Source organism: Arachis hypogaea, chromosome 19 (assembly GCF_003086295.3).
Source record: "Arachis hypogaea cultivar Tifrunner chromosome 19, arahy.Tifrunner.gnm2.J5K5, whole genome shotgun sequence".
NCBI lineage: Eukaryota > Viridiplantae > Streptophyta > Magnoliopsida > Fabales > Fabaceae > Arachis > Arachis hypogaea.
This window is the reverse complement of record NC_092054.1, coordinates 21592531-21605047: the sequence shown is the minus strand read 5'-3', so window position 1 is coordinate 21605047 and position 12517 is coordinate 21592531.

Genomic DNA, 12517 nt, shown 5'->3' with positions numbered 1-12517 from the left:
ATGAGTAATTCGAATCTACTTGTTTGGAACTCCTTGGAAATCACGTGCTCACTTGTAGTTTGAATGAACCCTCTTCGAATTATGCTATTTTTAATTCGAACCATGTAGCTTCGATTTACATATACACGTATATTGGGAATAATTCGAATTCTGTTGTTTCAAATTATGTGAGAGTGTAATTCAAATGAAGTTGCTTCGAATTACATTATAGTGTGCTTTGGTTGATTGATGAATCAGATTCTTATTTGGCTAAAATGTGTAATAAATTTCTACCATTGGCTTAAATGTATTTTTTTCCCATATAACCATGTTTCAATTTCATATATATATATGCACATGTATATATGTCACGTTTTGGCTTTCTTTCTTTTAATTCTCCTAAGGCTTTGTCCAAGAAAAATAATTATATAATAATAATATTTATAAAAATCAATTTAAATTTTGTCTACTAAAATAGTTTTTAATAAATAATTTAAAACTAATAAAATAAATCATAGCTAAATTAAACTTCAATAATCATAAAATTTTATTTAATTATTTTTAGTAAAATATTTTTTTAAATATAAAATTTTAACAAATATAATGACTCATAAAAAATTAATTATTTACTTTTCAAAAATTAGAGGTCTTACATATACAAAATATTACTAAAAAATATTCTAAATTTATAGGGCAAACACAAAGAAGACTTAATCCAAATATCCAATAATAAAAAAAGTTGTTCACAAAGAAATAATAAGGATGTAAGATGCAATTCAATTAGTGAGCATGTTTTTTTTTTTTCATTTAAGTGTTTTTTTTAATTAATTAGAAAAAAAAGAGATCTTTTTCATTTAAACATCTTATAGTTGTATTTTTCTTCTTTTTGTTTCTTTGCATTTTTTTTTTATTCTCTTCTTTTTGGTTTATGTTGTTTTTCAAAAATTTTTAAATATATATTATTAGATTTTGCTCTCTATTCATAGTTTTTTTTATTGATTTTAATTTTTAAAACTAATTTTTAAAAATATTTGCTTTATGACTACTATCATTGTTTCTCTTCTCAAAGACCATTTTGCATACATGTATGTTACCCTTCTCAATATTACTCTTTTTTATTTCTATTGTCATACTTCACATGCAAACATGCATCCACATACTACACACATTCCACATTCACTTCATTACACATTCATCTTCTCTTCTTTTCTACCCACCTTTCATTTCACAACATATTTTATCCTCTCTTTACTTATACGTCCGAACTTAGAGACTTGCCCAAACTCTAAATTTAGTGTTAAAGTAGTTAGAAAAATTTGTTTTGCATATGTTAAAGTATTGTTTCAGGAACTAATATGTCTCTATTCAAGAAAAGGACAATAAAGACAAATAAAAATGTGATAAATTTAAATTATATTTTTTGATAGTTAGTTAGATATTTATTTTTACTTTTTTTTTCTTTATGCAATTTATTTTCAAATTAATTTCCAAAAAAAAAAAAATTCAAGGACACCCAATGTCCCCGAATTGAAACTGGGTGTCTTCAAAGGCATTTCCCTTATTTAAACCACATTGTTTAAAAATCATCTTATTCCTTTCTTTTTCATGCTTATTCCTTTTTTTTTCATGCATGTATGCTTCTTTAACCTAAAGCACTTATTTTTAAAACTCTGTTAAACTCTAAGTTTGGTGTAAGTCTATAAATTTGGTGTTGACAACACTATAAGCCTCTGGATAATAAAATATACAGACTAAATAAAAAAAAAATAGTGATGATGAAGGTAATCTTGAGTGAGATTGGATAAGATGAATTCTCTCTTTGGTGGTTAGTTATTTTTTTTCTCTTGTTTTCGTTTTTCCTTTCTTTGTTCTTCTTCTCTATTCAATGTTGTCCTATCGCTAAATTTGACACTAATAGTTAATGGAATGAGTGATGTGGACGTTAATAATGATACTAATTAAGTCATATATTTTTTCATGTGTTAGAAAAACATAACCAAAACTTTCTCTAAAGTCGTAACACTTCTTCTCAAATTTTTTTGTACAAAATCTAAATCCTAACAATCGATCATCAACGCTTCAAAATCAAAAGAAAAACTTTTATATTAATGAACGTTGATGAATCAATTTTACTTACATATTGAAATCGAATACTATTAGTTCTTCAATATGCGAATTGTTTGTGTCACATTAACAATGAGACAATATTGAACCCACTTAATTTTTTTTTGAAATTGAAATAGAACGTTTGAAACGTTATAGACTAAATTAGGATTCGACTCAAACGTTGAAAACTAAAATAATATTTTATCTTAAAAATATTAGTTACCAATTTTTTAAAATTAAATAAAAAAATATTCTTTTATTTCTAAAATTTTTAAAAAAATTTAAAATTATCTATAATATTTACTTTAATTCAAATTTCTCTATACCATTTAAATCCATTTTTATATTCCAAATTTACCTTCATCTTCTTCATCAGCCGTGACTTTCTTTCTCTCTCTTCTAATAATTCTTTCATACCACCAACAAAACCAAACCACCACAATTATTTTTTGGTTTAATTACTCTGTTAGTCCCTATAGTTTCGTAAAATTTTTAATTAAGTCTCTATACTTTTTTCTCTTTTAATTGGGTCCTTACACCAATTTTTTTTTCAATTAGGTCCCTACCGTGACCAAACAGTTAGATTTAACGGAATATTCCATTCCTAAATTAAAGATTCTATAACTTTTTCCTAAGAGAAAGTCTAGGGAGCCAATGTGCTTGATGTACAATGCATACAATGGGGGTTAATTTTGAATTAAAATTAAAATAATGGATAATTAATTAATTTTGAATTAATTCAAATTTAAATTTTAAAAAAATTAGGAATAGAAGCAGTTATAGAAGCACAACGTAGACGGCAGTTTATCAATACCGTTTCGTCTCCGTCATCTCCAGGTCTCAACGAAAACTACTCTCCCACCCGTCACTTACCGCCGTCGGATTCGACTATCACCACCGTCATAGGCCGCAAAGGCCCTCTTCCAGCAACAGCAACACGCTTGTTGTTCGATCTGTGTTGGAACGGTAACCACGCGGACATCCACCGTGTACAGCAAGAGAGAGCTTGTGGTTCTTGTGCTTGATGTCGACGTCGCAAGTAGAAGGGGTTTCAAGTGTGGTTGCTCTTCCAGCCCCGTCACCCCGCCGGAGTTCATTAATGGAGTGCGTTGTGGCTGAACCGGTAGATTGTGTTCCATCTCCCGGCGGAAATGAGATTTCATCCAATTCAAATGAAAATTTAGTTGAACCTCTCGTCATCGATCATGTGCAAATGACTAAGGTAAGCATCGTTACGTACAAAATGCTTTTTAATGGATTGTCATTTTTATTTGACTGGGCAGTTTAGAATCAATGTAAGTGGCTTGTTTAAGTGTATGTTGTTAATTGGTATTCAGATGCATGAACAACATGAGTTAGTCAACGAAGTTTAGGAAGTTTTTGACATATCATTCTATGGTTATATGTATGTGAAATGTGGTTCTGGAAGAAAATATTTATATGTTGAAGAAGCTTATATGAAAACTCATTAAAATAATCTATACTCTCTCTCATAAATAAAATACAGGGACATGTAGGCAATGCTAGTGCAAGAGGTATTAATTGAACTAGAGTTGTAGTCAATGGTATAATAGATATGGAGAATATATTTTGATAATGAAAAGGAGGAATGCAGGAGTAATATATTGATGCTTTTATGGTATTTGCTTCCTGCACGTTAGTATTAGAAGATACAGTTATCCATGATGCTCAATGTATGCATAAAGAAATCATCGCTTTAAAGTAAAAATATGCACCAGTGGTTGAGAAACCGAGGAAGGAACTGTGTATAGGATTTGTACCTGATGCATGTTCAGCTGTATGCTATGCAGTGTTAACGTGAAATAGAGTAGGTAGTAGTCACAGTAATTGTATAATATTTCAAATGAATTAATTGATTCAATTAGCATGAGTAGCATTTAGATGCCTTTGGTGTAAAGCCTTTACAGGTTGGGTGGATGAATTGATTTATAAATTTAGTTTGAATTTTTTTGTGCTAGTAAGTGAGGTTTCATGTAGATGATGTTGAATAAAAATTGTTCCTTTTTTTATTGTTGTAATTTGTGTGTTTATGTTGAAAGTGCAGGCCACGCAAATGTTTGATGTTACTGATGTTGGTAGTGATGAAATGGATATTTGGGACGAGGTTTGGATTTTAGTTTAAATTTGTGTAGTCAGGATTCGAGTTTTTTATGTCATAATTAATGGCTTTGTTTCTGTTATTTTTTATTTGATACGTAGTTGCCTGATCACGGTACCCTGGAGGAAGATGAAATACCAAGCGTCGGGATGCGGTTTGCGAAGTTGCAACTAGCTCATGATTTTTATGTTAGCTACGCCAAGAAAGTTGGATTTGCAACTAAGATAAGGACGACAACATTTGACAAGATCACGAAGGAACCCGTTAACCAGGCTATCCACTGTAATCGGGATCGCATCCGCGGGTCTCGTGTCAAAGCACCAACGCGCAAAAACCCAATTTCAGCCGCTGGGTGCAAGGCAAGAATATATGTGAAATTTGATAAGGAGAAGCAAGAGTGGATTTTTTTCAAGGTTGAGTTGAGGCACACGCACCCATGTTCGGTGAAGAAGGCAGTGCACTACCGTGAGTATAGGCAGCTGAGCATGCATGCGAAGTACGTGATTCAAAATAATGATGAGGCTGGGATTCGACCAAACAAGACCTTCCTATCTTTGGCCAATGAAGCTGGGGGCCCGTCGAATTTGGGATTCTCAGAAAAGGATTTAAGAAACTATATTACAGCAAGACTCCGAACAAGCAACGCAAATGCGGATGTTAGGGAGATGATGAACTATTTCATGAGAATGAAAGACATCAATCCGAACTTCTTCTACGCAGTGCAATTGGACGATGAGTGTAAATTTAGGAGTGCAGTTTGGGTTGATGCAAGGTGCAGGGCTTCCTATGAATACTACGGAGACGTTGTGTCACTTGATAGCACTTATAGTACAAACAGGTAACAGGTGTTGTAGTTGGTTTTATTGGTTTTGGTAATTTTTTTTCCCACGTGGTTGTGCCTGAGAATTCATAATGGCATATGGTTATGTGTGTAGGCATGGGTTACCGTTTGCGTCGTTCGTCGGTGTCAACCACCATGGTAAGTCAACCCCCCTTGGATGTGCGCTGTTGGGAAACGAGGAAATTCCGAGTTTTGAGTGGGTTTTTACCCAATGGTTGACGTGCATGGGAACAGCTCCATAGTGCATCATTACTGATCAATGCAGATCCATGTTTGGTGCGATTAGAAAAGCGTTACCCAATACACGTCACCGTTGGTGCATATGGCACATCATGAAGAAGTTTCCTCAGAAGCTTGGAGGTTATCGTCAGTACGGAGAGTTGTATGCCGACCTCAGGAACATTGTTTTTAACTCTCGGACGGAGGAGTCATTTGAGAGAAAATGGTTTGAATTTATGGAGGAGTAAAATTTACATGACAACACATGGCTGTCAGGTTTGTAGTTTTTCAATTACGTTACGCTTTCCAATTCATAATAATACGGTAGCTTGCTTTATTTGTTTTGTAACAATCAGTTCAGTGAAAGGTTTTTGATATAGAAACTGTGTGTTATTTGTAGATCTTTATGATGACCGACGCATGTGGGTGCCTATATTCTTCAAGGGTGAATTTTGGGCTGCCATGAGGAGTACGCAAAGGAGTGAGAGCATGCACGCATTCTATGGTGGAATCTTACACAGCAAGACTAGCTTGGTCCAGTTTGTTCACGAATACGACAATGTGCTTGGATCCAAGGAGTAGAGGGAATTGGAGGATGATGCAGTAGACTTGATGAGCGGATATTTTATACGCTTTTTGGGGATAATTTCATATAGTTTAGAGTATGTTTTAGTTAGTTTTTAGTCTATTCCTAGTAGTTTTTAGGAAAAATTCATATTTCTGGACTTTACTATGAGTTGTGTGTTTTTCTGTAATTTCGGGTATTTTTCTGGCTGAAATTGAAGGAGCTGAGCAAAATTTTGATTCAGGCTGAAAAAGGACTGCTGATGCTGTTGGATTCTGACCTCCATGCACTCAAAGTGGATTTTCTGGAGCTACAGAACTCGAAATGGCATGCTTTCAATTGCGTTGGAAAGTAGACATCCAGGGCTTTCCAGCAATATATAATAGTCCATACTTTGCACAAGGATAGATGACGTAAACTGGCGTTCAACGCCAGTTCTCTGCCCAATTCTGGCGTCCAGCGCTAGAAAAGGATAAAAAACTGGAGTTGAACGCCCAAACTGGCATAAAAACTGGCGTTCAACTCCACAAATGGACTCCGCACGTGAATTGCTTAAAGTCTCAGCCCCAGCACACCAAGTGGGCCCCAGAAGTGGATCTCTGCATCATCCATCATAGTCCACTCATATTTTGTAACCCTAGGCTACTGGTTTAGTATTTAAACATCTTTTAGAGACTTATTTTGTATCTCATGACATTTTCAGATCTAAACTTTGTATTCTCTGACGGCATGAGTCTCTAAACCCCATTGTTGGGGGTGAGGAGCTCTGCTGTGTCTCGATGAATTAATGCAAGTATTTCTGTTTTCCATTCAAACACGCTTGTTCCTATCTAAGATGTTCATTCGCGCTTAACTGTGATGGAGGTGATGATCTGTGACAGTCATCACCTTCCTCAAACCACGAACGTGTGCCTGACAACCACCTCCGTTCTATATCCGATTGAATGAGTGTCTCTTAGATTCCTTAATCAGAATCTCCGTGGTATAAGCTAGAACTGATGGCGGCATTCATGAGAATCCGGAAAGTCTAAACCTTGTCTGTGGTATTCCGAGTAGGATTCAAGGATTGAATGACTGTGACGAGCTTCAAACTCCTGAAGGCTGGGCGTTAGTGACAGATGCAAAAGGATAGTAAATCCTATTCCAACCGGATCGAGAACCAACCGGTGATTAGCCGTGCTGTGACAGAGCGCGTGAGCGTAGTTTTCACTGGAAGGATGGAAGGTAGCCATTGACAACGGTGATCCACCAACACACAGCTTGCCATAGGAGGACGTGCGTGCGTGAATCAGAAGACAGAGGAAAGCAGAGATTCAGAAGACAAAGCATCTCCAAAACTCCAACATATTCTCCATTACTGCACAACAAGTAACCTTTAATTTATGCTCTCTTGGTTATTCACAATTCAACTGATAAACATAATTGACTTCCTGACTAAGATTTACAAGATAACCATAGATTGCTTCAAACCAACAATCTCCGTGGGATTCGACCCTTACTCACGTAAGGTATTACTTGGACGACCCAGTGCACTTGCTGGTTAGTAGTACGCGTTGTGAAAAGTGTGATTCACAATTCGTGCTCCAAGTTTTTGGCGCCGTTGCCGGGGATTGTTCGTGTTTGAACAACTGACAGATTATTTTGTTGCTTAGATTAGGAAAAATCTTTCCTTTTTTTGATTTAGAGACTTTTATTATTTATCCCTTGTTAAAATACTTTAAACTTATAGCTCAGTTATTTAGAACGTGGTGTTTATGTTCATGATAATTGGCTATCATATTTTTTTAAAAACCTTTTTCAAAAATAATTTTTTTTATTAAATCCTGTGCCAAACTTTAAGTTTGGTGTTTTCAAAAATAATCTTTCTTAAAATTTTTGAAGGTCCCATAACTCATTTGGCTAGAGCGTTAATCTGTGTTCTTGGTAATTGGGTTAGAATCTTTTATACTCTTTTCAAAACCTTCTTTTTCAAAAATATTTTTTCTATTAAATCTTGTGCCAAACTTTAAGTTTGGTGTTTTCTTGTTGATTTCCCTTTGATTTTCGAAAATTTTGGTTTGGTTTTCTAAAAATTTTAAGTTTGGTGTTCTTTCTTCATGTTCTTGTGTTCTTGTGAATCTTCAAAGTGTTCTTGAGTTTTCCTTGTGTCTTGATCTTAAAATTTTAAGTTTGGTGTTCCTTGGTGTTTTCCCTCCAATATTTTCAAAAACAAGGAGCATTAGATCTAAAAATATTAAATCTTGTACTATCTTATTGTTTTTCTCTCTCCTCACTAAATTCAAAAATATCTTTTCAAAATATCTCTTCTAACTTCCTAACTTCTTATCTTTTCAAAATTTGTTGCAACTAACTAACTAACTTTTTGTTTGTTTCTTAACTTTTTCAAAACTACCTAACTAACTCTCTCTCTCTCTAATTTTCGAAAATATCCTCCCTCTTTTTCAAAAATCTCTTTTTTTTTATTAACTAATTAATTTTAATTTTTTTTTACGAAAAAAAAAATTTTTCAAAATTCAAATTCTTTTTAGTTATTTTATTTTATTTAAGTGTTTACTTCTTATAAAATGAAATAAATAAAAAGATAAATCAGTCCAAGTTATATCCATACATCCATCATGGACATAAGTGGAAATGAACAGTCCAGGAGGACTCTGGGGTCATATTCTAACCCCTCTACTGCTTCATATGGGAGTAGCATATGCATACCCTCCATTGGAGTTAGTAGCTTTGAGTTGAATCCTCAGCTCATTATCATGGTGCAGCAAAGTTGCCAGTATTCCGGTCTTCCACAGGAAGAACCTACAGAGTTTCTGGCACAATTTTTACAAATTGCTGACACAGTACATGATAAGGAAATAGATCAGGATGTCTACAGACTATTACTGTTTCCATTTGCTGTAAAAGATCAAGCTAAGAGGTGGTTAAATAACCAACCTAAGGCCAGCATAAGGACATGGAAACAGCTGACAGAAAAATTCCTGAATCAATATTTCCCTCCAAAAAGGATGACACAGCTAAGGCTGGACATCCAAGGCTTTAAACAAGGAGATAATGAATCTCTTTATGATGCCTGGGAGAGATACAGAGAGATGCTACGAAAATGCCCCTCTGAAATGTTTTCAGAGTGGGTTCAGTTAGACATCTTCTACTATGGACTTGCAAAAGAAGCTCAGATGTCTTTAGATTACTCAGCTGGTGGATCTATCCATATGAGAAAGACAATTGAAGAGGCTCAAGAGCTCATTGATACAGTTGCCAGGAATCAGCATCTGTATCTAAGCAGCAACCCTTCCATGAATGAAGAGGTTAAAACAGTAACTGCTGAATTCAGTACTGTAAAACAAGCTGCTGAATTCAATCAGCAATTGGATTTTCTAACAAAGCAGCTAGCTGAATTCAAGGACAGGCTACAGGAGACAAGGATAGCTAATATACAAATGGACGAACAGTTAAAGCAAACAAAGCAGCATCTATCAAGGCAAATAGCAGAAGAATGCCAAGCAGTTCAATTAAGAAGTGGGAAAACATTAAATACCCCACCTCAAAGCATCAAAAATTCAAGAAATGAGCGACCCACCAAAGATTCACCTGAGGACAGTAAGAGCCCAGGGAAAAATAATTCTGGCACTAAAACGCCAGAAAATGGGTGGAAGGCTGGCGCTGAACGCCCAGACCATGCCCAAAACTGGCGTTCAGCGCAAGAAACAAGGCAGGATTGGCGTTCAACGCCAGAAATGGGCAAGAATCTGGCGTTGAACGCCCAAATGGGGCAGAATCCAGCATTGAACGCCCAACAGGGGCACATTTCTGGCGTTCAGGCGCCAGGAACAGACAGTGAGCTGTCGTCTAACGTCACTCCAGCTTCTGACTCTGGCATTCAATTGCCAGTGAGGGATCAGACACACACAAGTGCTGACAACAACCCCTCTAAAAAGGCTTCTTTAACCACTAAGGTTGAGGAATATAAAGCCAAGATACCTTATCCTCAAAAACTCCGGAAAGAGGAGCAGGATAAGCAATTTGCTCACTTTGCAGATTATCTAAGGACTCTTGAAATAAAGATTCCATTTGCAGAGGCACTTGAGCAAATACCTTCTTATGCCAAGTTCATGAAAGAGATCTTGAGTCATAAAAAGGAGTGGAGAGAAACAGAAAGAGTTCTCCTCACTGAAGAATGCAGTGCAGTCATTCTGAAAAGCTTTCCTGAAAAGCTTAAAGACCCTGGGAGTTTTCTGATACCATGCATATTAGAAGGTGATTGCACCAAGACAGCTTTATGCGATCTTGGGGCAAGCATCAACCTGATACCTGCATCCACTATCAGAAAGCTTGGCTTAACTGAAGAAGTTAAACCAACCCAGATATGTCTCCAACTTGCTGATGGTTCCACTAAATACCCATCAGGCGTGATTGAGGACATGATTGTCAGAGTTGGGCCATTCGCCTTTTCCACTGACTTTGTTGTGCTGGAAATGGAGGAGCACAAGAGTGCTACTCTCATTCTAGGAAGACCCTTCCTAGCAACTGGACGATCCCTCATTGACGTCCAACAGGGGGAAATAACCCTGAGAGTCAACGATGATGAGTTCAAGTTGAACGCTGTCAAAGCCATGTAGCATCCAGACACATCAACAGACTGCATGAAAGTTGATCTCATTGACTCTTTGGTAGAAGAGATCAACATGGCTGAGAGTCTCGAATCAGAGTTGGAAGACATCTTTAAAGATGTTCAGCCTGATTTGGAGGATTCAGGGGACATGAAAGAGCCTCTGAACTTTCTTCTGAAAGAGGAAAAACCTCCTAAACCAGAGCTCAAGCCACTGCCACCATCCTTGAAATATGCATTTCTAGGAGAAGGTGACACCTTTCCAGTGATCATAAACTCTGCTTTAAATTCACAGGAAGAGGAAGCACTTATTCAAGTGCTAAGGACACACAAGACAGCTCTTGGGTGGTCCATAGGTGACCTTAAGGGCATAAGCCCAGCTAGATGCATGCACAAAATCCTACTGGAGGATAATGCCAAACCAGTGGTTCAACCACAGAGGCGGCTAAATCCAGCCATGAAGGAAGTGGTGCAGAAAGAGGTCACCAAATTACTAGAGGCTGGGATTATTTATCCCATTTCTGATAGCCCCTGGGTGAGCCCTGTTCAAGTCGTCCCAAAAAAGGGAGGCATGACAGTGATTCATAATGAAAAAAATGAACTGGTTCCTACAAGAACAGTTACAGGGTGGCGCATGTGTATTGACTACAGAAGGCTCAATACAGCCACCAGAAAGGATCATTTTCCTTTACCATTCATAGACCAGATGCTAGAGAGACTAGCAGGTCATGATTACTACTGCTTTTTGGATGGCTACTCAGGCTATAACCAGATTGCAGTAGATCCCCAGGATCAAGAGAAAATAGCATTCACATGTCCATCCGGAGTGTTTGCTTATAGAAGGATGCCCTTTGGGCTATGCAATGCACCTGCAACCTTCCAGAGATGCATGCTCTCTATTTTCTCTGATATGGTGAAAAAATTTCTGGAAGTCTTCATGGATGACTTCTCAGTATACGGAGACTCATTCAGCTCCTGTCTTGATCACCTGAAACTTGTTCTGAAAAGATGCCAAGAAACCAACCTAGTTTTAAACTGGGAAAAGTGTCACTCCATGGTGACTGAAGGAATTGTTCTTGGGCATAAAATTTCAAACAAGGGAATAGAGGTGGATCAAGCAAAAATAGAGGTAATTGAAAAATTACCACCACCTGCCAATGTTAAGGCAATCAGAAGCTTTCTGGGGCATGCAGGATTCTATAGGAGGTTTATAAAGGATTTTTCAAAAATCGCAAAACCTCTAAGCAATCTGCTAGCTGCTGACACGCCATTTGTGTTTGACACAGCATGCCTGCAGGCGTTTGAAACACTGAAAGCTAAGCTGGTCACAGCACCAGTCATTTCTGCACCAGACTGGACATTGCCATTTGAGTTAATGTGTGATGCCAGTGATCATGCCATTGGTGCAGTATTGGGACAGAGGCATGACAAGCTTCTGCATGTCATTTATTATGCCAGTCGCGTTCTAAATGATGCCCAGAAAAATTACACAACCACAGAAAAAGAACTACTTGCAGTGGTTTACGCCATTGACAAGTTCAGATCATACTTAGTAGGATCAAAAGTGATTGTGTATACTGACCATGCTGCTCTTAAATATCTACTCACAAAGCAGGATTCAAAACCCAGGCTCATCAGATGGGTATTGCTTCTGCAAGAGTTTGATATAGAAATAAGAGACAGAAAAGGGACAGAGAACCAAGTAGCTGATCATCTGTCCCGGATAGAGCCAGTGGAAGGGACGTCCCTCCCCTTCCTTGAGATCTCTGAGACGTTCCCTGATGAGCATCTATTTGCCATTCAGGAAGCACCATGGTTTGCCGATATTGCAAACTATAAAGCTGCAAGGTTCATACCCAAGGAGTACAATAGAATACAAAAAAAGAAACTAATTACTGATGCAAAGTACTACTTGTGGGATGAGCCCTATCTCTTTAAGAGATGTGCAGACGAAATTATCCGTAGGTGTGTCCCCAGAGAGGAAGCACAGAGAATCCTATGGCATTGCCATGGATCTCAATATGGAGGCCATTTCGGAGGTGAGCGAACAGCCACCAAGGTTCTCCAATGTGGCTTCTATTG